Source organism: Capra hircus, chromosome 25 (genome assembly GCF_001704415.2).
Source record: "Capra hircus breed San Clemente chromosome 25, ASM170441v1, whole genome shotgun sequence".
In the NCBI taxonomy this organism is placed as follows: Eukaryota; Metazoa; Chordata; class Mammalia; order Artiodactyla; family Bovidae; genus Capra; species Capra hircus.
In genome coordinates this window covers 41,229,637-41,254,251 of record NC_030832.1, presented here as the reverse complement: position 1 = coordinate 41,254,251, position 24,615 = coordinate 41,229,637, and the positions used below count along the sequence as shown (strand labels likewise).

General features: G+C 50.1%; 1 protein-coding gene across 2 annotated transcripts in view; it reads right to left on the bottom strand.

The window, feature by feature from the left end:
- The window catches only part of CARD11 (caspase recruitment domain family member 11), a 104,844-nt gene extending 103,077 nt beyond the window's left edge, over nt 1-1,767 (bottom strand). For both annotated transcript variants that reach the window (XM_018040866.1, XM_018040869.1), the window contains exon 1: nt 1,033-1,767. The gene's annotated coding sequence lies outside the window, so the exon portion shown is untranslated. The remainder of the gene's footprint in view (nt 1-1,032) is intronic.

Genomic DNA, 24,615 nt, shown 5'->3' with positions numbered 1-24,615 from the left:
AGACTCGGGGCAAAGACAGAGGGCAGCATTTTAGCTAAATTCCTGCCCCAGCATTAACCCAGGGCTTGAGATTTCGGGTGCTCATTAACCACAGGGGAGGCGCCCACTAACTGTCTGGGGCTGGACCAGTGTGTCTTTCCTTCCTGGGCAGGGACAGCAGCCTTACACCTTCAGGAGAGGCGGCAAACGTTAGGAGGGGTCTTTTCCTACTACAGATCAGAGGCTGGGCAGAGATGGGTTTGGTCCAAGACCAGGTCTGAGCCAACCGCCCCCTGCTCACACTTCGCCCAGCAGGTGTCAGGAAGCTGGGAGCCCAGACGCAAGCAAGCAGGCTCCGCTCCCTGCGCCAAAACTATCTCCCCCAGAGAACCCTTCTCCCCGCCAGGGAGGGTTCAGAACAGCCTGGCGGGCGGGGATCTGGGGGGTGATGCGGGGCGGCTTTCCAGCCCGTTCAGCGCCCTGGGGCGGTCGGTGTCCGGGAGGCGGGTACTCCAGGCGCAAGGCCTCCAGGGACCCATCCTGGCTCTGCGGGGGCGCCTGGGCCCCACCTCGCTCCCCGCGCTCCCCTCCCCGGGGCCCCACCTTCTCAGGAGCCTGCGAGTCAGGCCTGGCTGTGGTCTGGAGACTTCCTGTCCTTTAAGGCCTTAGAAAAGGCTTTTCCTCCCTCTGGGACCCCCAGGGCGCCCGGCCAGCCCAATGCCCCCGACCACTTTCATCCCTCTGTTCTCGGAGGGGCGGGGGCCGGGGTGGGGGGTGGGGGGACGTCGCCAGGCGGGGCCAGTCAGAGACCGACGGTCCAGAGAAACCCAGAGGCCAGATAAAGTGGAAGAAAGAAAAGTTTTCGGAGGGCGGAGGGAGGTGGAGATGGAGCAGAGGGGTGAGAAGGCTAGCCACTCCGGACCCCCGCGGCGCCCACCCCCACCTCGACAGCGCCCCCGACCTGGACCGGCCGCCGCCCCAGGGTGGCTCCCGGCCCCCCTCCTCCGCACCGTCCCCAACCCGGGTCCCCACCCCCGCGTCCGCCGCGCCTACCTGGGCCGCTCATGCTCTGCCAGCCGCGGCGCCTCCTCCGCGCAGGCCGCCGGCTTCCTCCCGGGGCCCCGGGCCCCGCCGCCCGGACCGTCCGAGGGGCGCAGCCGGCCCAGGGGCTGCAGGGCCAAGGGGGTGCTGCGCGCCACCCAGGCAGGAGTTCGGAGGCCAAGGGACGCAAAAGGGAGAAAAAAGGAGAGAAAGTGTGTCATAGGCTGGAAGGGGGAGGGAAATGCAAAACCCGACAGGAAATGAGACTTAAAAAAATGCAAAAGGTTAGAAAAGAGATAAGGAAGAGGGGGAGGGGCCGGGCCTGGGTGCCGCCGGGGTAGGAGGGCGCGAGGGGGTGCAGGGTGGGCCCTGGGCCCCGGGGGCTGCCAGGAGACCCCCGCACCCGCCCCACCGCAGGTCTGGGGCCGCCCTGTCCCCTCCACCCCGGTCGGAGAGGCTGGACCGCCGCCTGGGCCTCAGCCCCCACACAGCCGCGACCCCAAGGCTGCCGACCCCGGCCCGGAGCCCAGGAGCGGCCGTGGGAAGGGACGCCCTGTGGAGGATGTCGGGGCTCAAGGCGGGCGGTCCAGGCGACAGGCCCCTTCCGAAGACCTCCCAGAGGCATCGCTGCGATTTGGGGTGGAGAAGGGAGGGCTGGTCCCACGGAAGAGTGGGGAGCAGGGCACCGCCGGGGTCCTTCCTCCCTCAGCCGGAGTTCTGGAAGCTTCCTGGGGCCGGCCGGTCGGCACACACCCACCCTGCCTGGACACTGGCTGGTGGCGGAGTCCGCCCTCCGCCCGCCCATCCCCCACTCTTGCTCGCACACCCAACACCTGGAGGGGAAACTGTGACTTCTGGATGTCACCGGTTTAATCATTTACCCCCAGAGCTGTGACACAGGCCCCCTGGGTCTGCTGCTCTCCCACCCAAGGGTGTTTCTGAATCGTGAACTTAAGAATCTGGGCAAACCCGGCACAGTCCGGAGAGCTCTGGGTTCTAGTCTGCCCACGGCGGATGCTGCAGTTTCCCCAGCTCCCCCTCCGCTGCCTCAGTTTACCCCTCCCTTCTCTCCCTTCCCTCACCATCTGATTTCCCCGCGGATACAGCTGGAGAACTTTCTGTCCTGTTCTAAGTGTTTTAAGTTCTCTGAGTAAAGTTCCTGGAGCTCCTGCAGGGAAGGGCACTCAAGAAATGAAGCAACTAAGTAGAAAGAAAGAATGCCGCGGTGGTCCAAACACAGGAGAACGCAGAGTCGTGGTCTAAGCACAGGAGAACGCGGAGTCGTGGGCCAAGCCCGGGAGAAAGCGGAGTCGTGGCGGGCCGAGGAATGCAGCTGACGGATGCGCCTGGACGGGGCAGGAAGGCAGACATAAGTTTGCTTTCTGCACGGCATGTTACAAAGTCGTCAGGAACCGCAGAGAGAAAGTTCCTAAAATACAGAACAGTGCTGCCAGCATCCTGGTCCTTGGTCCCCAGTGACCTGCCAGAGACCAGGGTAGAATCTCTCTTGCTCTTGGTGAACCTTTAAATCAGGGTGTGTGGTTTTAAAGAGGAACATTGGTTTTCCTCATGCAGGATATCAAGAGCAGGTGGGCCTTAAATCAACAAAAACTGCAAAAATTGTGCAAAAAGCATGATGAATTTTCATGAAGTGAACACACTCAAGTTAACAAAAGAGAGAACTCTGTCTGCACCCCGGAAGCCCTCCTTACACACCTCCCAGTTGTCAGCCCCCTTCTACCAAGAATAAACTACATTCTGACCTCAAGCAAATCCTTTGCCTCTGAAGTCCAAAAATTTCATATAATAGCAGCCATTCATAGATTCTCTTCCGAATCTGGCTTCTTTTTGTCAATATCATGCGTTTCAGATTCAGTGATGGGATTACATGTAGGTATGGCTCGTTGAAGACATGTTGTGTCTTTCTGTCTCCCAACACTTCATTAGACTTTTTAAACACTCATGCAAGTTAGAAGAGTTGTCCAGTGAGCCCCATTTGTCCACCACCGGACTCTGCCATGACCGTCTTGCTACGTTGCTTTTCCTTGCCTTTGCCTGTGTGGATCCCAATAAACTGTGGGAAATTCTGAGAGAGATGGGCATACCAGACCACCCGGCCTGCCTCTTGAGAAACCTGTATGCAGGTCAGGGAGCAACAGTTAGAACTGGAACAACAGACTGGTTCCAAATAGGAAAAGGAGTACGTCAAGGCTATATATTGTCACCCTGCTTATTTAACTTATATGCAGAGGACATCATGAGAAACGCTGGGCTGGAGGAAACACAAGCTGGAATCAAGATTGCCGGGAGAAATAACAGCCTCAGATATGCAGATGACACCACCCTTATGGCAGAAAGTGAAGAGGAACTAAAAAGCCTCTTAATGAAAGTGAAAGAGGAGAGCGAAAAAGTTGGCTTAAAACTCAACATTCAGAAAATGAAGATCATGGCATCTGGTCCCATCACTTCATGGGAAATAGGTGGGGAAACAGTGGAAACAGTGTCAGACTTTATTTTTGGGGGGCTCCGAAATCACTGCAGATTGTGACTGCAGCCATGAAATTAAAAGACGCTTACTCCTTGGAAGAAAGGTTATAATCAACCTAGATAGTATATTCAAAAGCAGAGACATTACTTTGCCGAATAAGGTCCATTTAGTCAAGGCTATAGTTTTTCCTGTGGTCATGTATGGATGTGAGAGTTGGACTGTGAAGAAAGCTGAGCGCCGAAGAATTGATGCTTTTGAACTGTGGTGTTGGAGAAGACTCTTGAGAGTCCCTTGGACTGCAAGGAGATCCAACGAGTCCATTCTATAGTAGATCAGCCTTGGGATTTCTTTGGAAGGAATGATGCTAAAGCTGAAGCTCCAGTACTTTGGCCACCTCATGCGAAGAGTTGACTCATTGGAAAAGAGTCTGATACTGGGAGGGATTGGGGGCAGGAGGAGAAGGGGACGACCCAGGATGAGATGGCTGGATGGTATCACGGACTCAATGGATGTGAGTCTGAGTGAACTCCGGGAGATGGTGATGGACAGGGAGGCCTGGCGTGCTGCGATTCATGGGGTCGCAGAGTCAGACACAACTGAGCAACTGAACTGAACTGAACCCATCTATTCCTCTAGGCATCAGTCGTTTTTCTTAATGCATTTCAAAATTTGATGACATCAACATATTTCACCTTTAAATATTTCATCAGGCATATCATTAGCCAGATAGTTTTTAGGTAAAATTTACATACAGGCTTCAACAGTGTCATGTGATGAGTTTTGACAAATGTGTCCACCATGGAGGGCTTCCCTGGTGGCTCAGCTGTAAAGAACCCGCCTGCAGCGTGGGAGACGCAGGAGATCCGGGAGACCTGGGTTCAGTCCCCGGGTGGGGAAGGTCCCCTGGAGGAGGGCACGGCACCCCACTCCAGTATTCTTGCCTGGAGAATCCCATGGACAGAGGAGCCTGGTGGGCTGCAGTCTGCGGGGTCTCATGACGGGAGTGACAAAGCAGCAGCCTACACGTGTGACCCAGCATGGCGGCCACCACCCACACTGGGCCGGTGACATGGGCTTGACATGGGCTTGACATGTGGCTGCTGTGAATAAGGAACCAGATTTTAAGTTCCATTGACTTTTAATTAAAATCTAAGAGAAGACTCTATACATGGACATCACCAGATGGTCAACACCAAAATCAGACTGATTATATTCTTTGCAGCCAAAGATCGGAGAAGCTCTATACAGTCAGAAAAAACAAGACCAGGAGCTGACTGTGGCTCAGATCATGAACTCCTTATTCCCAAATTCACACTTAAATTGAAGAAAGTAGGGAAAACCATTAGACCATTCAGGTATGACTTAAATCAAATCCCTTATGATTATACACTGGAAGTGAGAAATAGATTTAAGGGCCTAGATCTGATAGATAGAGTGCCTGATGAACTATGGAATGAGGTTCGTGACATTGTACAGGAGGCAGGGATCAAGACCATCCCCATGGAAAAGAAATGCAAGAAAGCAAAATGGCTGTCTGGGGAGGCCTTAAAATGGGTGTGAAACGAAGAGAAGAGAAAAGCAAAGGAGAAAAGGAAAGATATAAGCATCTGAATGCAGAGTTCCAAAGAATAGCAAGGAGAGATAAGAAAGCCTTCCTCAGCAATCAATGCAAAGAAATAGAGGAAAAGAACAGAATGGGAAAGACTAGAGATCTCTTCAAGAAAATTAGAGATACCAAGGGAACATTTCATACAAAGATGGGCTCGATAAAGGACAGAAATGGTATGGACCTAACAGAAGCAGAAGATATTAAGAAGAGGTGGCAAGAATACACAGAAGAACTGTACAAAAAAGATCTTCATGACCCAGATAATCACGATGGTGTGATCACTCACCTAGAGCCAGACATCCTGGAATGTGAAGTCAAGTGGGCCTTAGAAAGCATCACTACAAACAAAGCTAGTGGGGGTGATGGAATTCCAGTGGAGCTGTTTCAAATCCTGAAAGATGATGCTGTGAAAGTGCTGCACTCAATCTGCCAGCAAATTTGGAAAACTCAGCAGTGGCCACAGGACTGGAAAAGGTCAGTTTTCATTCCAATCCCAAAGAAAGGCAATGCCAGAGAATGCTCAAACTACCACACAATTGCACTCATCTCACATGTTAGTAAAGTAATGCTCAAAATTCTCCAAGCCAGGTTTCACCAATACGTGAACCGTGAACTTCCTGATGTTCAAGCTGGTTTTAGAAAAGGCAGAGGAACCAGAGATCAAATTGCCAGCATCCGCTGGATCATGGAAAAAGCAAGAGAGTTCCAGAAAAACATCTATTTCTGCTTTATTGACTATGCCAAAGTCTTTGACTGTGTGAATCACAATAAACTGTGGAAAATTCTTAAAGAGATGGGACTACCAGACCACCTGATCTGCCTTTTGAGAAACCTATATGCAGGTCAGGAAGCAACAGTTAGAACTGGACATGGAACAACAGACTGGTCCCAAATAGGAAAAGGAGTACGTCAAGGCTGTGTATTGTTACCCTGCTTATTTAACTTATATACAGAGTACATCATGAGAAACACTGGGCTGGATGAAGCACAAACTGGAATCTAGATTACTGGAAGAAATATCAATAACCTCAGATATGCAGATGACACCACCCTTATGGCAGAAAGTGAAGGGGAACTAAAAAGCCTCTTGATGAAAGTGAAAGTGGAGAGTGAAAAAGTTGGCTTAAAGCTCAACATTCAGAAAATGAAGATCACGGCATCTGGTCCCATCACTTCATGGCAAATAGATGGGGAAACAGTGGAAACAGTGTCAGGCTTTATTTTTTTGGGCTGCAAACTCACTGCAGATGGTGACTGCAGCCATGAAATTAAAAGACACTCACTCCTTGAAAGGAAAGTTATGATCAGCCTAGATAGCATATTCAAAAGCAGAGATATTACTTTGCCAACAAAGGTCCGTCTAGTCAAGGCTATGGTTTTTCCAGTGGTCATGTATGGATGTGAGAGTTGGACTGTGAAGAAAGCTGAGCGCCGAAGAATTGATGCTTTTGAACTGTGGTGTTGGAGAAGACTCTTGAGAGTCCCTTGGACTGCAAGGAGATCCAATGAGTCCATTCTAAAGGAGATCAGTCCTGGGTGTTCATTGAAAGGACTGATGCTAAAGCTGAAGCTCCAGTACTTTGGCCTCCTCCTGTGAAGAGCTGACTCATTGGAAAAGACCCTGATGCTGGGAGGGATTGGGGGCAGGAGGAGAAGGGGACGACAGAGGATTAGATGGCTGGATGGCGTCACCGACTTGATGGAAATGAGTTTGAGTGAACACCGGGAGATGGACAGGGAGGCCTGGCATGCTGCGATTCATGGGGTCGCAGAGTCGGACACAACTGAGCGGCTGAACTGAACTGAACTGAACAAACAGATACTTGATTCTGTCACTGGAAAACTTGTAAGCATGTTGGGAGCAACTTGAGAATATTCATCTACTTTTCCAACTGCAAATTTTACAAAAGCTAAATACATGCGAAGTATTTTCCAGGAAAACTTGGTACTCTAAGTGTAAACCTGCACCAGCCTGAAGACATGGTGTGTGAAAACGAATGCCGAACATCTCACTCCTAATCTCGATACTGATTGCCTGTTGACATGATAATATTCTGGACAAGTTGGGCTTAATAAAATACATTATTAAAATGAATTTCACATTTCTTTTTAAGGTTGCTACTAGAAATTTAAAATATCGCTTTCCTTTTTTTATGGGACAGCTTAGATATAAGGTATACCACTAGCATCACCCAGAAAGTTCCCTCCTGCCCAGTGATGCCACTGAAAAACCTGAGTCCTCTGTGACCCCAGGATGAAGGCAATTCAAACGTCTTTGAAGGACTCTGGTTCAAGACTAAATGCAAAGTAAATGCCAACACTCACCTCCTCTTTTGGAAACCTGCAGGAATGACAGCAAAGACCCACAGGTGATGGCCTTATAGAGGTGCCAGGACTGGTGAGTAGAAGGCAGGTGAACAGAAGCCCCAGCTCGGAGTGTGCAGGGGGAAGGAGGCAGCAAAGACGGGAGTGGTCCTCTCACGGGAGCCCTTCAGATCTGGCAGGCTTGAGGGTAGGGGGGTAGATGGAGGTGCAGACACTGCGTGGCGTTGGATGAACTGCTGAATGCGGAGTTCCCTGCTCACTCCGCCTCTGGACCCCCCCGTGCACCTTTAGCTTCTCCCCCAGGTGAAGCCAGAGGAATATGTCCAAGGAAACTTGCTCAGAGGGTCAAGGGCTCTTGGAATGGGGGCAGCGGCCCAAGAAGACTCCCCGCCCCCCCCCGCCATGGGACGTGTAGCCGAGGGGCAGCCTGCCTGGACTTCTTCCTGCCTGGGCCCCCTGCATGGGCGCGTGCTAAGTTGCTTCAGGCGTGTTTGGCTCTTTGTGATCCTATGGACCGTAGCCCACCAGGCTCCTCTGTCCATGGGATTTCCCAGGCAACAGTACTGGAGTGGGTCGCCATGCCTTCCTCCAGGGGATCTTCCCAACCCAGGGATCCAACCCCTGTCTCTTATGTCCTGCACTGGCAGGAGGGTCCTTTAGCACCACCTGGGAAGCCCCCCAGGGGAGTGCCTTCTGAACTATCTGCAGTGAAAGACATCTCACCCCCCAGCCTTAAACAAAGTTTCTGATCTGTTACACACTGATACTTCTGTGTAATATAACAATAATTAATTTAGAGAATGGATTAAAAAAAAAAAGACGCTCAAGATACAGGCCCGCTGATCACACTTGGTCATAGTAGAAATGTTAAAAAGCTGTAAAGGTTTCTAAGTGCTCAGCCTTGATTTCTGTTCTTATCTTGCTTGTCAAGGACTGGTGCACGGGAGGACACGGGTCCGTGGGCCAGACTTTCCGAGGCGCTGACCCGGAGGGAGGGCAGTCTGCTGGGCACCGCGTCTGCCCTGAGAGCCCAGCCAGGCTCTCGATGGGGAGGTTGGGAAACAGCAGTCACCCTGGGCCTTCGAGGACACGGGCAGAAATCAGCAGCTCGAGAGTGAGGGACCTCGCTGAACAAACAGGACAACTGTCTACCGTGGGCGGAGAAGTGGGGAGAGCCAGGGAGGAATCAGCATAGTGACCCAAGAAACCCTGAATGAGTTTCCTCAGAGAGAGGCGAGCAGAAATCACACCCGTGAAATAGGATCAGATTGCTATGAAATGGGCTGCCTGAAGAAAGGACAGGTCATGGAAATTAAAAATACAATTGCCAAAAGGATAAATAAATGAAATCTAATCGAAGAGCTGAAGGAAGGTGTCTGCACAGTGTGTCTCCTAGGCTGGAGGCCAAAACGAAGGAAGCCCATCGTGACGGGAAAAGGGAATCAGAAGAGCTGAGACATAAATGAGCAACGCGAGAAGATCCTTGTCCACTTGGAGAGCGCTGCAGGCAGGAAAAGAGAAGCTGGAGGGAGGAGTTGGCCATGAAATGATGATGATGCTTGCCGGAGCTGAAGAGTGACCTCCTTCTGCACAATGAGAGTCCGGCGAGAACCAATGTGATGAGTAAAAACATCCGCTTCTAGATACAGCCTCATGAAATTTCAGGAAGGAAAAGGAAAGGATGGATAATGAGAAGATTCTGAAGTCCACGAGAGAAGGGGGAAAAAAGCACGCTGATGCTGAGGATCAGATGGGGCTCAGGGTTCTCATCAGCAACCTTCCAGCGAGGAGATAATGAAGGGATGCTTCAGTGTTCTCAGAGAAACTTCCTTTAAATGCAGAGTCTTGTATCCAACCAAATCATCGCTCAAATGTGAGAACAAAATGAACACATTCTCAGACATGCAGGGGCTTTGGGAAACTACCTCCCAAGCACTTCTCCAGAAACACTTTCTCTTTTTTTTTAGTATTAAAAAATTGTTTTCTATAGGAAGTCTCAAAAATAAACAGAGAACACAATATAATGAAGTCTCATGTAACCCTAAGACGGTTTTAATTATCAGCTCATGACCGATCTTATCTCTGCTCCACCATCCTTTTCTCCAGCCCCAGACTGTTTTGTGTTACATCCCCAATATCATATAGTTTTACTTGTAAATATATAGGTATATAGATGAAGAGGAAAGAAAACTTAAAAATCAACACACTCACCCACAGAGTGTACACTGCCAGGAGGGAACAGGGATGTGCACCGTGGGCCCTGGGTGATTACGATGTGCTGAAGCAGGTTCGTGTACCGCTGTGATGGGGGTGGTTGATGGTGAGCGCGGCTATGTGTGTGGGGGTGGGGGCAGGGGGGGAAAAAGCAGTTACTTGAGAAGGTACTATTAATATCACGAAATGAAAAAGAAATCTAAGAAAGAGGAAGACATGGGATCCAGGAAAGAGTGAAATAAATCCATAAAAACAATGAAAAGGAAGAGTAACAACTAAGTGTGTGTTAGTCGCTCAGTCGTGTCCGACTCTCTTTCGACCCCGTGGACTGTAGCACCCCAGGCTCCTCTGTCCGTGGGCAAGGATGCTTGCGTGGGTAGCAACTCCCTTCTCCAGGGGATCTTCCTGACCCAGGGATCGAACTCAGGTGTCCTGCATTGCAGACAGATTCTTTACCGCTGAGCCACCAGGAGACCTAAAAAAAAAGTGTCAGGATGTATCTGAATTTTCGGTCAGATCTTTGCTCTCCAAAGAACTGGAAAGCACTGTGCAATTACTGGATTGGAGACAGCATGAAAACGGTCATTTCGAAGGGGCTGAATCAGGAAGGAGTGAGGAGGATAAAAATGGTCTTCTCTGGATATCCTTCTATAGCAGAAACTGTGTATTTCCATGCCATGCAATGCTTCTGTAATAAAAGTAAATCCTTTCTACAAGAAACAGGGGCAGGAGAGGTGGGGAGGAACCAAGCCGTTCAGTTCCCGTCTCTCCCTGCGTCCAAGTCATCCCGATCTGAGCACCTGCTGGGGTCACAGGGTCACGTAGAGAAATCCTTTGCTGTATACACAAGGCACCCTGTCTTCCTTCTGGGCCTGCCCTCCAGGAGGACAAATGAAACGTTAGCTCTATCTGCCTTCAAATGTCGCCCAGTCTGGTAACGAAAACAGTCCTTTCAGGTTTTCCAGAATGAACACATTCAGTTTCTCCTATGGCGGCCCCTCCCTCCGTGTTCCCCTCAGGAAGTCCTGGAGGGTGGGGGTGGGAAGGGGCTGGAGGCCCTGGGGACCACGAGGAAGACGTTCTCCCGCTGCGGGAACCCAGGGCTGGTGGCCAGCCTCTGCGGGGCTCCTGGGCTGCCTCTCTCTTGACTAGGGTGAGTGTCTGCCCTGGTCCTGCCCGGCCCCAAGGACCCTGTGGGCTCTGTGGGGGTTCCGACAGCCTCGTGTGTGTGTGTGTGTGTTAGCAGGCTGTGTGTGTGTCTCTGTGTGTGTGTCTGTGCGTGTGTGTTAGCAGGCTGTGTGTGTGTCTCTGTGTGTGTGTCTGTGCGTGTATGTCTCTGTGTGTGTGTGTCTGTGTGTGTGTCTGTGTGTCTCTGTGTGTGTGAATGTGTCTGTGTGTGTGTCTGTGTGTGTGACTGTGTGTGTGAGTGTGTCTCTGTGTGTCTCTGTGTTTGAGTGTGACTGTGTCTGTGTGTGTCTCTGTGTGTGTGTGTCTGTGTGTGAATGTGTCTGTGTGTGTGTCTGTGTGACTGTGTGTGTGAATGTGTCTGTGTGTGTCTCTGTGTGTGTGACTGTGTGTGTGTGAGTGTGTCTGTGTCTGTGTGTGTCTGTGTCTCTGTGTGTGTGAATGTGTCTGCGTGTGTGTGTGTCTATGTGTGTCTGTGTCTGTGTCTGTGTGTCTATGTGTGTGTGTCTGTGTGTGTGACTGTGTGTCTCTGTGTTTGAGTGTGTCTGTGTGTGTGTGTCTGTGTGTGTCTCTGTGTGTGTGAATGTGTCTGTGTGTGTGTCTGGGTATGTGTGACTGTGTGTGTGTGAGTGTGTCTGTGTGTGTCTCTGTGTGTGTGTCTGTGTGTATCTGTGTGTATGAGTGTGTCTGGGTGTGTGTCTGGGTGTGTGTGACTGTGTGTGTGTGTCTCTGTGTGTCTCTGTGTGTGAGTGTGTCTGTGTGTGTCTCTGTGTGTGAATGTGTCTGTGTGTCTGTGTGTGTGTGACTGTGTGTGTGTGTGTGTCTCTGTGTATCTCTATGTGTGTGTCTGTGTGTGTGTCTGTGTGAGTGTGTCTGTGTGTGTGTCTGTGTGTGTGTCTGTGTGTCTGTGTGTGTGAATGTGTCTGTGTGTGTGACTGTGTGTGTGTCTCTGTGTGTCTGTGTGTGTGTCTGTGTGTGTCTGTCTGTCTGTGTGTGTCTGTGTGTGAGAGTGTGTCTGTGTGTGTGTCTGGGTGTGTGTGACTGTGTGTGTGAGTGTGTCTCTGTGTGTCTGTGTCTCTGTGTGTGTCTGTGTGTGTCTGTGTGTGTCTCTGTGAGTGTGTCTGTGTGTGTGTCTCTGTGTGTCTGTGAGTGTGTCTGGGTGTGACTGTGTGTGTGTGACTGTGTGTGTCTGTGTGTGTGAATGTGTCTGTGTGTGTGTCTATCTGTGTGTGTGTGACTGTGTGTGTCTGTGTCTCTGTGTGTGTTTCTGGGTGTGTGTGACTGTGTGTGTGTGAGTGTGTCTCTGTGTGCCTCTGTGCGTATGTCTGTGTGTGTGTGTCTCTGTGTGTGAATGTGTGTGTCTGTGTGTCTCTCTGTGTATGTCTCTGTGTGTAAGTGTGTCTCTGTGTGTGTCTCTCTGTGTGACTGTGTGTGTGTGTCTCTGTGTGTGAATGTGTCTGTGTGTGAGTGTGTTTCTGTGTGTGTCTGTGTGTGTGTGAATGTGTGTGTGAATGTGTGTCTCTGTGTGTCTGTGTGTGTGTCTGTGTGTCTCTGTGTGTGTGAGTCTGTGTGTGTCTCTCTCTGTGTGTATGTCTCTGTGTGTGAGTGTGTCTCTGTGTGTGTGTCTGTGTGTGTGTGTGTGTGTGTCTGTGTGTGTCTCTCTGTGTGTGTCTCTGTGTGTGCTGTGTGTCTCTGTGTGTGTGTCTCTGTGTGTGTGTCTGTGTGTGTCTGTGTGTGTCTCTGTGTGTGTCTGTGTGTATGTCTCTGTGTGAGTGTGTCTGTGTGTGTGTGTCTGTGTGAATGTGTGTGTGTGTCTGTGTGTGTCTGTGTGTGTGTCTGTGTGTGTGTCTGTTGTGTTTCTGTGTTGTGTGTCTGTGTGTGTGTCTGTGTGTTGTGTGTGTGTGTGTCTGTGTTGTGTTTTGTCTGTGTTCTCTGTGTGTTTTGTTGTGTGTGTGTCTGTGTGTGTGTTCTTGTGTGTGTTGTGTCTCTGTGTGTGTGTTTTGTGTGTGTTCTGTGTGTGTCTGTTGTGTTGTGTCTGTGTGTGTTGTCTGTGTGTGTGTCTGTGTGTGTGCTGTGTGTGTCTGTGTGTGTGTGTGTGTGTCTGTGTGTGTACTGTGTGTTCTGTGGTGTGTGTGTGTCTGTGTGTTCTGTGTTGTTGTTGTGTGTTCTGGTGTGTTGTTTATTGTGTGTTGTGTTGTTGTCTGGTTGTGTGTGTCTGTGTGTTTTGTGTGTTGTGTTGTGTTTTCTGTGTGTCTCTGTGTGTGAGTGTGTCTGTGTGTGTCTCTGTGTGTGAATGTGTCTGTGTGTCTGTGTGTGTGTGACTGTGTGTGTGTGTGTGTCTCTGTGTATCTCTATGTGTGTGTCTGTGTGTGTGTCTGTGTGAGTGTGTCTGTGTGTGTGTCTGTGTGTGTGTCTGTGTGTCTGTGTGTGTGAATGTGTCTGTGTGTGTGACTGTGTGTGTGTGTCTCTGTGTGTCTGTGTGTGTGTCTGTGTGTGTCTGTCTGTCTGTGTGTGTCTGTGTGTGAGAGTGTGTCTGTGTGTGTGTCTGGGTGTGTGTGACTGTGTGTGTGAGTGTGTCTCTGTGTGTCTGTGTCTCTGTGTGTGTCTGTGTGTGTCTGTGTGTGTCTCTGTGAGTGTGTCTGTGTGTGTGTCTCTGTGTGTCTGTGAGTGTGTCTGGGTGTGACTGTGTGTGTGTGACTGTGTGTGTCTGTGTGTGTGAATGTGTCTGTGTGTGTGTCTATCTGTGTGTGTGTGACTGTGTGTGTCTGTGTCTCTGTGTGTGTTTCTGGGTGTGTGTGACTGTGTGTGTGTGAGTGTGTCTCTGTGTGCCTCTGTGCGTATGTCTGTGTGTGTGTGTCTCTGTGTGTGAATGTGTCTGTGTGTGTCTCTCTGTGTGTGTCTGTGTGTATGTCTCTGTGTGTGAGTGTGTCTCTGTGTGTGTCTCTCTGTGTGTCTCTGTGTGTGTGTCTGTGTGTGTCTCTCTGTGTGTCTGTGTGTGTGTCTGTGTGTGACTGTGTGTGTCTGTGTCTCTGTGTGTGTTTCTGGGTGTGTGTGACTGTGTGTGTGTGCGTGTGTCTCTGTGTGCCTCTGTGTGTATGTCTGTGTGTGTGTGTCTCTGTGTGTGAATGTGTCTGTGTGTGTCTCTCTGTGTGTGTCTGTATGTCTCTGTGTGTGAGTGTGTCTCTGTGTGTGTGTCCGTGTGTGTGTGAATGTGTGTGTGTCTGTGTGTCTCTCTGTGTATGTCTCTGTGTGTGAGTGTGTCTCTGTGTGTGTCTCTCTGTGTGACTGTGTGTGTGTCTGTCTGTGTGTGTCTCTCTGTGTGTGTCTGTGTGTAGTCTCTGTGTGTGTGTCTGTGTGTGTCTTGTGTGTGTGTGTGTGTGTGTCTCTTTGTGTGTTTGTTCTTTTGTGTGTGTCTGTGTGTGTTCTGTGTGATGCTTGTGTGTGTGTCTGTGTGTGTCTGTGTGTGTGTGTCTGTGTGTGTGAGTCTGTGTGTCTCTCTCTGCGTGTATGTCTCTGTGTGTGATTGTGTCTGTGTGTGTCTCTGTGTGTCTGTGTGTGTGTCTGTGTGTGTCTCTCTCTGTGTGTATGTCTCTGTGTGTGAGTGTGTCTCTGTGTGTGTCTCTCTGTGTGTCTGTGTGTGTGTGTGGTAGCAGGCTCTCAATCACCATCTGCTGCACCCATGAGCTTGGGGAAGCCCGGGCTTCAGCTCCTCTCCCGGGGACAGGCTGAGGCACTCAGGTTTGCGGGGCAGCCCCGGCCCCGCATCTGGTCCTCTCAGCGTCCCCCCTGCACCCTCTTTGTGCTGAACAAGAAGGTGGTCCCAGCTGGAGTCCAGCCTGACCCCACCGGGAGCTCTGGAGCGGGGGTTGGTTAACTGCTGCCGGTGGGCTGCCAGGGGGAGGTGTGAGGCTTCTCTCTAGAGGGGCTCACCCCGAACCAGCCTCTTCAAAACGGCAAGGCCGCGACCAGCAGGGACCCGTGTCAGAGCTGCGTGGTCAGAAGCAGGCCGAGGAATTCCTTCTGTTCCCGGAAGGTCTGCCTGCTGTGTGCTGGGCCCCTTTCGCAGCCCTGTCTCCTGCAGCAGGTCTCAGTGTGTCTGCCAGCGGTCCCCATCTCCAATTCTCAGCTCCTGCCTGAAAAGCTGTAGCTGCACAAGGCAGCTTCAGGGTTTTCTGAGCCCCAAGAGGAGGTCAGAAACAGGAAAAATTAGAGAAGGGCTTTACCTGGAGCCAGATCTCGGCTCTGGCCACCGCGCTGTGTTTGAGACACTTTTGTGTTGTGCTGAGAGCAAAATGGACTAAGAAAGGGAACCCGGGGGAGGATGGGACCCTAGCTCTTAAATGACCTCTCCTTTGCTGTTGTCCCCCCCACCCCTCCCCTCCAGAGAGCAGTCTCCTCCAGTGAAACCTGCTTTCGCCTCCCGGAGAATCATTCCTTATCAGGGAAACTGTCACACTCTTGGGACAGCAGAAAGGTATTTCACAAACTATTGATCTGAGAATTAATATATTGCTTTTTTCCCAGACGCCACCCCTCACTGCCACTGTATGTACGCAAACCCTCCAAAGTAGCGTCGGGAGCAAACCACAACCTACCAGGCCTTTAATTATGCTTTACATACTTCATACTTTAATGCTGGTATTGTTCTCGCTGCCCCTTCAAGCTCACTCCTCTTAATTTCAGGTTGATTTCTGCCATCTCCCTTAGAGAGATGATTCCAGAAAGGCATCAGTTGTATCCATTATCCCTCATTAAAAGAAAACAAAAACAAAAAAATACCCCCTGAAAGTTTCATTTACTTTCTTGTATTCTGAGCACCTTAAGTGACCCTTGACTTTTTTTTTTTTTTTTAATTCTTTCAGAAAGCATGGCTTCAATCCAGGAGGAAAACTGCCCCACCTGTAGGCTGGTAATGTACGTTCAATAGTTTCCAATTGCTTGCATTATGAAATATGATGAAAGCCATCTATATATCTCATGGGAGGAAAAGATACACCTTGAATTTCGCTCTGAAAACAGGACCGGTGGAGAGATATTTCTGCATGAAATGTGCAAAATGATGGTGGGCCCATTGCTGCAGTGAGCTGAGGGCTTTTTGGTCCGCGCCTGGGAGGGCAGGTTCGATGGGCCGTGGAGGCTCCATCTTGCGCAGGAGGCACGTGTTGAGAAAACGTGGGCTCGTTCCATCGCTGCACGGGCCGTGTCCTGTCCATTCTTCCTCTCCAAGGGGACGGACGACAGTCCCTGAAACCTGACCACCGTTTCCTTCTCAGTTAATCAGCATGACGGTGATGGGCACGTTACACCCATTTACAGTGCGGCGTGTGCGCTGGCGGCTCTACATAAATAACGAATAGTCTCAGTAACGACCAGAAGGGCCTGTGAGCGATTGCATCGAGCACGTAATGGATGCTTTGTTTGTCCTCAGGGCTGTATTACCAGCGTGTAACTGATTAGGCTTTGGAGCGCTCTGGGTTACCTGAGGCCTGAAGGGTGCTCCATCAAGTTGGGAGTCTGCTCCTCTCTGCACAGAACGTAACTGTGGCTCACTGTTTGCTTTAGGTCCCTCTGTTTGAAAATGGAAAATATTTTGCCCTGCTCATCAATCACCATGCCTGCCAATTGCTCCCCCCCGCCCTCTCTTTGCTTTTAGAGAAAGCGACTAGAAACACCCAAGCAATGTAAATAGCTCTGAGTTATGTCTGTTTTCAACACACAACGTTTGAGCAGGAAAGTCAGGGCTCATTAAAAATATGAATGTGGTAGCTTATAGAATTGGCCACTTTAAACACGGTCGTCTACACACCAGTGGCTCTGAAACTGTTTTATAGCAGTCGGGGTGTTTATGGAGCAACTCGCGATTTCTACGTACGTGTCTCTCTTCAGTGTATTTCCCCAAGGTCCAGCTGGGCACAGCACTCACAAGACCACTCCAGCCAACCAGGAGGACGTCATCCGTCCCTGACTGACATGAAAAGCACCTGTCGCTTTGTCCATGTCGACACCTACGTGTGACAGTTATGTTATGACCACTTAGAAGAATTATACGCATCTCTGCATGTATGCTCTCTTTCAGCATAACCTTCAAATTGTTTACATTCTGTAAAATTAAGTGCGCTGTTATCTGCTTGGAACTTAACTGTGCGTGAAGTGTTTGGAAGATATGTTTCTCTGACCTTTGATTTTCTCTATCAGAGAATCGTGTCCGTGGGAAATGTTCCTACTGACACGGTGGAGCTCTTTGTGTAACCTGGAGGAAGGATACCACTGCTCATACAGGGTCAGGGAGAGAGCGAATAGGAGGGGAGGAAACTTTCCAGGGAGGATGAAAGAAATTTTGCTTCTTTGAAGACAGGAAAGAGTGATTGGAAGTGAGAGCAAGACCGAACCATGTTGGTTGATCAGACAGAAGCGAATGTTAGGAAGAACCTACAGGGTTCAAAACTATTCAGCCCAGAGGACTGAGGCCGCGAGATAAACACGTGAAATAAACACCCTAATTCCCGTGAATGTGGAAGGGCTTCCTCTGGCATATTGTCTGAGCCCCCCGGCCTGAGAGCTGCTATAGGAAGAGCGAAATCGAAACCAAGCTGAACAGGGGCTTCCCTAGTGGTCCAGCGGCTAAGACTCCACTTTCCCAATGCCCGGGGCCTGGGCTTCAATCCCTGCTCAGGGGACTAGATCCCACATGCCGCAACAAAGACCCAGCGCAGCCAAACAAATAGGTGAAATTAAAAAAAAAAAGCCACACCAAATAAGAACAACCAACAACCACACACACATACTTGCGTGTTCCATATAGACACATTTGTCTCTTTTAGCGTTGGCTTTTGTATTCAAGGGTGTGGAGATTAAATTATGATGTGGAAATGGTCCATACAAGGCTGAAGTACTTGACTAGGTACCTGAAATGGATCGATATCTTATTGATAACTATTAAGATCCATTGGACCTAAATACCCATATTACTCTGGGTACAACTGGTTTCTTTAAAGTGTGCTTTTCCAACCGTTTATGACACGGGCAACGCCCAGGAAACCAGCGCATCCGACCCCTGGAGCCGATCATGTTCCCTATCTCCTCTCTATTTCAGAGTTATTTTCAGTAAAAACTGTATCAAGCCACCAGGGAAGCCCGAGAACACGGTGTGGATAGCCTGTTCCTTCTCCAGCAGATCTTCCCAACCCAGGAATCAAACCGGGGTCTCCTGCATTGCAGGCGGATTCTTTACCAACTGAGCTCTCAGGGAAGCCCATACCAGGAGTCTGTCCCAGTCATTATCTGTTTGTATTTTGGTTTTAAAGCAGTTATCAGTTATAAGAAATGAAGTTCAGTTTTAAAGGTAGTGTTCAAATTCAGGAAAATATTTCATATATGAACCAAAATTTATACTTACTCCCCCCTCCCCAAAAATGACCGTTTGTGATCATGTGCACTTTTGTATCTGGCTTCTTTCACTTTGAAAATTGTTTTCAAGGTTCACCATGTTGGTGAAATATCTAAGAAACCATGGACTAACCCAGGGTCATAAACACTTACTCCCATGTTTTCCCCTAAGAGGGCCATAATTTTAGCTCTTACATTTAGGTCTATATTCCACTCTAATGTAATATTTGTGTATGGTATGAGGTAGGGGTTCAAATGTATTCTCTTGTACCAGAATATCTTTTCATCCCGATACTGTGATTAAAAAGGCGATTCTTTCTGCATTGGATTGTCTCGGCTCCTTTTGTCAAAAATCAATTGACTATAAATTAGGGTTTACTTTTGGACTCAATTTTGTTTCATTATCTCTGTCTAACTTTATGCTAGTTACCACCACATCCTGGTTATTGTAGCTCTGAGCTAAGTTTTAAAATTGGAGGTGTGAGTTCTACTTTGCTCTTCATTTGTAAGGATGCTGACATATGCTTTGATATTCTGGGCCCCTTGAATTCCCGTATGAGTTTTAGGGTCAGCTTGTCAATTTCTTCAAAAAAGGAGACTTTGATAGGAATTATGTTGAGTCTATGCATCAGTTTGAGGAGTGTAAACCTGGGGTGTCTTTCCATTTATGTAGATCTTGTTTAATTTCTTTCAATGATGTTTTTATGGTTTTCAGTGTATGTCTTCACTTTTGTTGTTAAATTTACTCTCGAGTATTTTATTCCTTTTTGATGTGATTGTGAATGGTTTTCATGATTCTGTTATCAGATGGTTTATTGCTAGTGCATAGGGTTACAGTTGGTTTCTATATTAATCTTGATCTCAGTGTTGCTGAACTTATTACTGAAGGGTTTTTTCTTTTTTTTAGGGAATTCCTTGGGATTTCTCTATGTACAGGAGGATATCATCTGCAAATAGAGGCAGTTTACTCCCCCGCCCCATCTGGATGCCTTGTGTTTCTTTTTCTCTTTGCCCTGTTGCCTTGGCCCATCCCATTGGTGGAAGAGCCTCGGGTAGGTGTCCTTGTCTCGTTTCACAGGAACCCACTTTTAAAACGAGCCTGTTGTGTCGCTGGGTTGGAGTGTGCTGGGGGCAGACTGCAGAACTGCATTAGCGCCCTAGGAGAATACAACATTTATTAAAGTTCAAGCAATAAAAACGTGCTAATCTAAGGCTCACATGTGTATTATTAAAACCCAAGATGGGAATGCAGATTCGTGCAGCCACTATGGAGAAGAGTAAGGAGGTTTCTTAAACAACTAAAAGCAGAACCAACAATCCCACGCCTGGGCACGGGCTCAGGGAGACCGAGATTCGGAAAGAGACACGCACCCCAGGGTTCACAGCAGCCCTGCTCACAGCGGCCAAGACACGGGAGCAACCTGCGTCCCCCGGCAGTGACCGGACAAAGACGATGCGACCCATGGAATTCTATTCAGCCATAAAACAGGGCAGAATAATGCCGTCCCCACCTACCCGGCTGGACCTACGGATGGTCACTGCCCATGAAATAAGTCTCATAAAGACAAATATCATCTGATATCACCTATATGTGGAGTCTACAAAAGAAAACGAGAGCACGCAAATGAACTTATTTCCAAAAGAGAAAGAGACTCACAGGCGCAGAAAATAAACCTGTGGTTACCCAAGAGGAAAGGGGGCGTGGAGGAAGGATGAGTTAGGAGTTTGGGACTAGCAGATACAAGCTACTATTCATAAAGTAGGTGACCTAAAAGACCTATTGTGCAGCACAGGGCAGTGCACTCAGTGTGATGTAATAACCTAGAAGGGGAAGAATCTGTGCTGTACGCCTGAAACTTACATGATGCTGTAAATCAATTATACGTCAATTTGAAAAATACCCAACTAGCAACCACAGCCACTGTTTAGCACTTAGACCAACGGAAGATACTTTCCAGGGAAGAGGAGTTTATCGTCGGTGTTGTGTAGAGCTGTTGGTGGCAACTTGATGGTAGAAACGCACCCACTTTCAGCTGGTTTTACTGTGACCTTGCCTTCTTCGTGGGGCACACGCCCGCTCCTGCCTGCGCTGGGGTGGACGTTCCCGCGGCCCCAGCCCTGGTGAGCCAGTGCCCTCCCCGCCTGCCGCCAGTCTCTGGGGTCGCGGCTTCTGGACAGTTTTGTGTCTGGTGTGGGTGGCAGACCACGCACAGGCCTGGGCTAAGGCGTCCGTTTCTGCGCACGGAAGACCCTTCACCCCTGTGGCCGAGCTGACTGAGACGGTCCTCGGGGCCGGCTGAGCGCCAGCCTCCCTTCTGTCTGTCCTGTCTCCGTCCTGGTGCAGCTCTGCTTCCGGCGCAGCTCGAGCTGCGGGGGCTGCAGGCAACCCTCGGGTGCAGCGAGCGCCTGTGACGACGGCTCGGTTCTGCTGTTACTCATCGTGTGGCCCTGGGCTCACGGCTGCAGCTCTTTTGGTTTCTCTTCTGTGAAACGGAGACAAAGGTGCGATCTTGACCCGCCGCCGCCACCTCGGTCCCCTCCCTCTTTCGCTGTCAAGGCAAAGGGGGTGCGGCTGTTGAAGGGGTGAGGCCTTGTGAATAAACAGAGGGCGAAGCAACCTGCTTCTATCGTTCCTGCCCTCCAGGGGCTCACAGCCTTGAGCTTGTCAAAATATATTTCAAGATGTGTTTCCTTTTTTTTTTTTGCACATATTAGGGGGAATGGAGAGGGTGTCATTTCCTTACGTGAGCCCAGTAACTGAGAGCTGCTGTTTACAGGGTGAACAGGAGAATTGTTCTGCAAAGGAAGTGTGTGCTCCTGAAGATGCTGCCAGGGCCCCACTCCATCCCCTGGTTCCTCACCCTCCACGTACAAAGTCCTCACCGTGATCAAGGCAACCGCCAGGGAGTCTCGCAGACTCATAGGGGCAGTGCCCAGCTAGCTACCAGTGGGGTTGGAGGGTAATTACTCCAAGTCACTCCCCCGGCTGGGAGGGTAACTCCCAGGCGAGTTCCGTCTCCAGGGGTCCCAGTGGGACCAGCGCCAGCCGCTCACCATGGCGACGGGGTCAGTGGCAGACCCTTCAGTCCTTGCCTTCTCTTTCCCATCTCATCTCCTCACTGCCTTCCTGGGGAGTCCGGGGACCACTTTCTGTATAAATGACATGCCCTCGAGTCTTTGTTTACGGGTCCCATTCTGGGGTCCCCAGCTCAAGACAGAACAAAAGGCGAATGAAGAGAGCTGACCGAGGGGCTCTCGGGAACCAGGGGAGGCCAGGACCACTTCCATTTTTTTCCTTGATTGATCATCACCTGAGGAGGGAGTCAGCAAGCTCCAGTCCATGGGCCAAGCCCGCCCTGCGGTTCTGGGCCCGACAGTTGCCAGCACCTGCTCTGACCTCACGCCCGATGTTTACTTTTAGAGAATCTCACTGAAGCTCTCTCCCCCTCAGCTTTGTTGCGATGTATTGACATATAGGCCTTCCCTGGTGGCTCAGTGGTAAAGAACCGACCTGCCAATGCAGGCCATGAGGGTGTGATCCCTGGGTCAGGAAGATCCAGCGTTCTTGCCTGGAGAATCCCATGGACTGAGGGGCCTGGCGGGCTGCAGTCCATGGGGTTGCAACGACTTGGTCATGACTTACTGACTGAGCATGGATTAACACATATTACGGTATTAGTTTCAGGTGTACAATTTAATAATTTGATATGTGACTATATAGCAAAGGGTCGCCACAGTAAATTTAGCTAACATCCACCACCTCACATAGTTAGAAAATGTTTTTCTTGCGATGAGGACACTAAGTGTGCAACTCCCAAGGTGACTAGGGGATTTATTTTTAAAAGGGATTTCCCTGGTGGTCTGGTGGTTAAGACTTTGCCTTCCGAGTCATGGGGTGGGGGTTCAGTCTCCAGTTAAGAGTCCACATCCCTCTCTGGCCAAAAGGGCAAAACCTAAACCAGAAGCTATATTGTAACAAATTCAATAAGGGCTTTAAAAATGGTCCACATCCAAAAAAAATCTTAAAAAACAGATGTTGATTAATTATGCAGGATGTTGATGTGGGTTGCTTTAAAGATGAACGAGGAAGGCTGTCTCCTTTCTAACACGTTGGTGAACCTTACTTGGAGATCTCATAGGTCCGTGTGGGTGGGAGGCATTTTGGAAAAGTGTGGCCTGGGTCATGCGACCTTGCACAGAGAAGCCAGGCAGTTTGCTTCTGGGAAGCTCTTTTCCGTGCCTGCGAGGAGGGGATATAATTCCCACGTCACCGGTTTGCTGTGGGAGGTTGGTGGGGATGGTGAGTGAGGCCCGCGGTCCGTTTCTTTCCCCTCTCAACGCTTGCCCTTGACAGGAGGGTGGAGTCAAGCTGAGCTCTATGTGGCTTCTTTAAATTTCCCAGAGCCTTTGGTGAGTGTCAGACAAGTGTCAGATGAAAGGCAGTTTATAAATATGAAGTGCTTCTCCGATGCTAATTAAACTTTATGCCAAAAGTGATATAAATAACAGCAATAACAATTTTTTTTAAAAAAAGGAAAAAAGTGTAGTTTAGGTGAAGGAGTCCCCCTTTCCTACCTGAACCATGGGGGTGGGAACAGTGCTAGACCCCTCTTCCCACCAGAAGGAGAGAGCTACACAGATTCCCAGGACCAGGGGCACAGACTCTGAGAAATTCATTCCTGCGAGGAAGAGCCCCTGGAGAAGGACTAGCAACCCTCTCCAGTATCCTTACCTGGAGAATCCCACGGGGAGAGGAGCCTGGCGGCCTACAGTCCATGCACTTGCAAGGAGTCGGACACAACTGAGCGACTGACACGGAACAAGAATGAAAACTTGAGGAGCACGAAGACCTCAGTTCTTCTGGGGTGGGTGATGCTGGCCAGTCCTGCTGCTCTTCTGGGCTTCCCTGAGAGCTCAGTTGGTAAAGAATCCACCTGCAACGCAGGAGACCCCAGTTCGATCCCTGGGTCGGGAAGATCTGCTGGAGCAGGGATAGGCTGCCCACCCCAGTATTCTTGGGCTTCCCTGGTGGCTCAGCTGGTAAAGAATCTGCCTGCAATGCGGGGGACCTGGGTTCGATCCCTGGGTCGGGGAGATTCCCTGGGGAAGGGAAAGGCCACCCACTCCAGAGTTCTGGCCTGGAGAATCCATGGACTGTGTAGTCCACGGGGTCACAGAGAATTCCATGGACTGTATAGTCCACGGGGTCACAGAGAGCTGGCCGCGCTGAGCCGCTTGCACTTGGCCTCAGCTCATGCCTACTCTTCTGGCACCTCCTCCTCCCACCCCTAGGTGGCGCTTTTTCCTCTTGCCTTGGCCCCACCCTTGGTGACTTCCTCCACCACCTTTTTCCACCTGCACCACCTCCAACCCTCCCCAAGGCCAGTCTCCCCTCCAATTCCAGGGGGGCTGCGTCATACAGGAAAAGGCACGAATCACATCCACGACCCAACCACCAGTCCCTGGGGCCTCGGCCTTGCCTTTTCACCCTTGGTCCCTACTGGGCCTGGCTCACGCCCTTCCTGCCTGGGTCTGGAGGTCAAAGCACAAGCTCCCATTTGTAAGGTGAGGGTTTGTCACGTGAAAGAGGGAAATTTCCCCAATCAGAAGATCTATATGTGCATATAATCATGATACATCCCAGGGGAATCTGCCTTGCAGCTCAATCTTTGCAGGGAGAAGATGTTTAAAAGCACAGGCCCACAAGTCAAAAGAAACCCAGATGAGTTTCATTCCTATGTTATGTCTGTCCAAACATATTACAGGGAGTCCAACCTAAAGCCACGCTGAGCAGTCCCCAAAGCCCCAATCCCCCCAGCTCCCACAGCTCCACTGTCCACTCATGCCCCAAGCCCTGGCTTCCAGACTCCTTTCCCACCCTTTCCAGCCTGTCCTGTAGGTTAGATCCCAGCAAGCAAGAATCCTCTCTCTTTTGGCGCTGGAAAACTGACCCAGTGACAACAGATTTTTATCAGTTCAAGAGGAGAGAGGACACTTTCTAATTTGGACCCCATCAATGGTATTGTGTTGCAGAAGAATAAGTTTGGGGGCTTCCCTGTTAGTCCAGTGGCTAATCCACATGCTCCCAACACAGGCGGCCCAGGTTCAATCCCTGGTCAGCAAACCAGATCCCATGTACTTCAACTAAAAAGATGCCGCATGCTGCAGCTAAGACCCGGCATAGCCAAATAAACAAATAAAATACTAAAAAAGAGTAAGTTTACTTTGTCTTGTTTCCTGGGGGGAGGCTTCATGACAGGCGAGTCTGGTGCTCCTGGTGGGCCCCTCAGACCGCACCTGAGTTCAAGCCAGAAAGATGGTGCAGGATGGGGACAGGCCACACAGAAAGACCACCCTGTGGATGTTGAGGTGACAGGTGACATCAGCC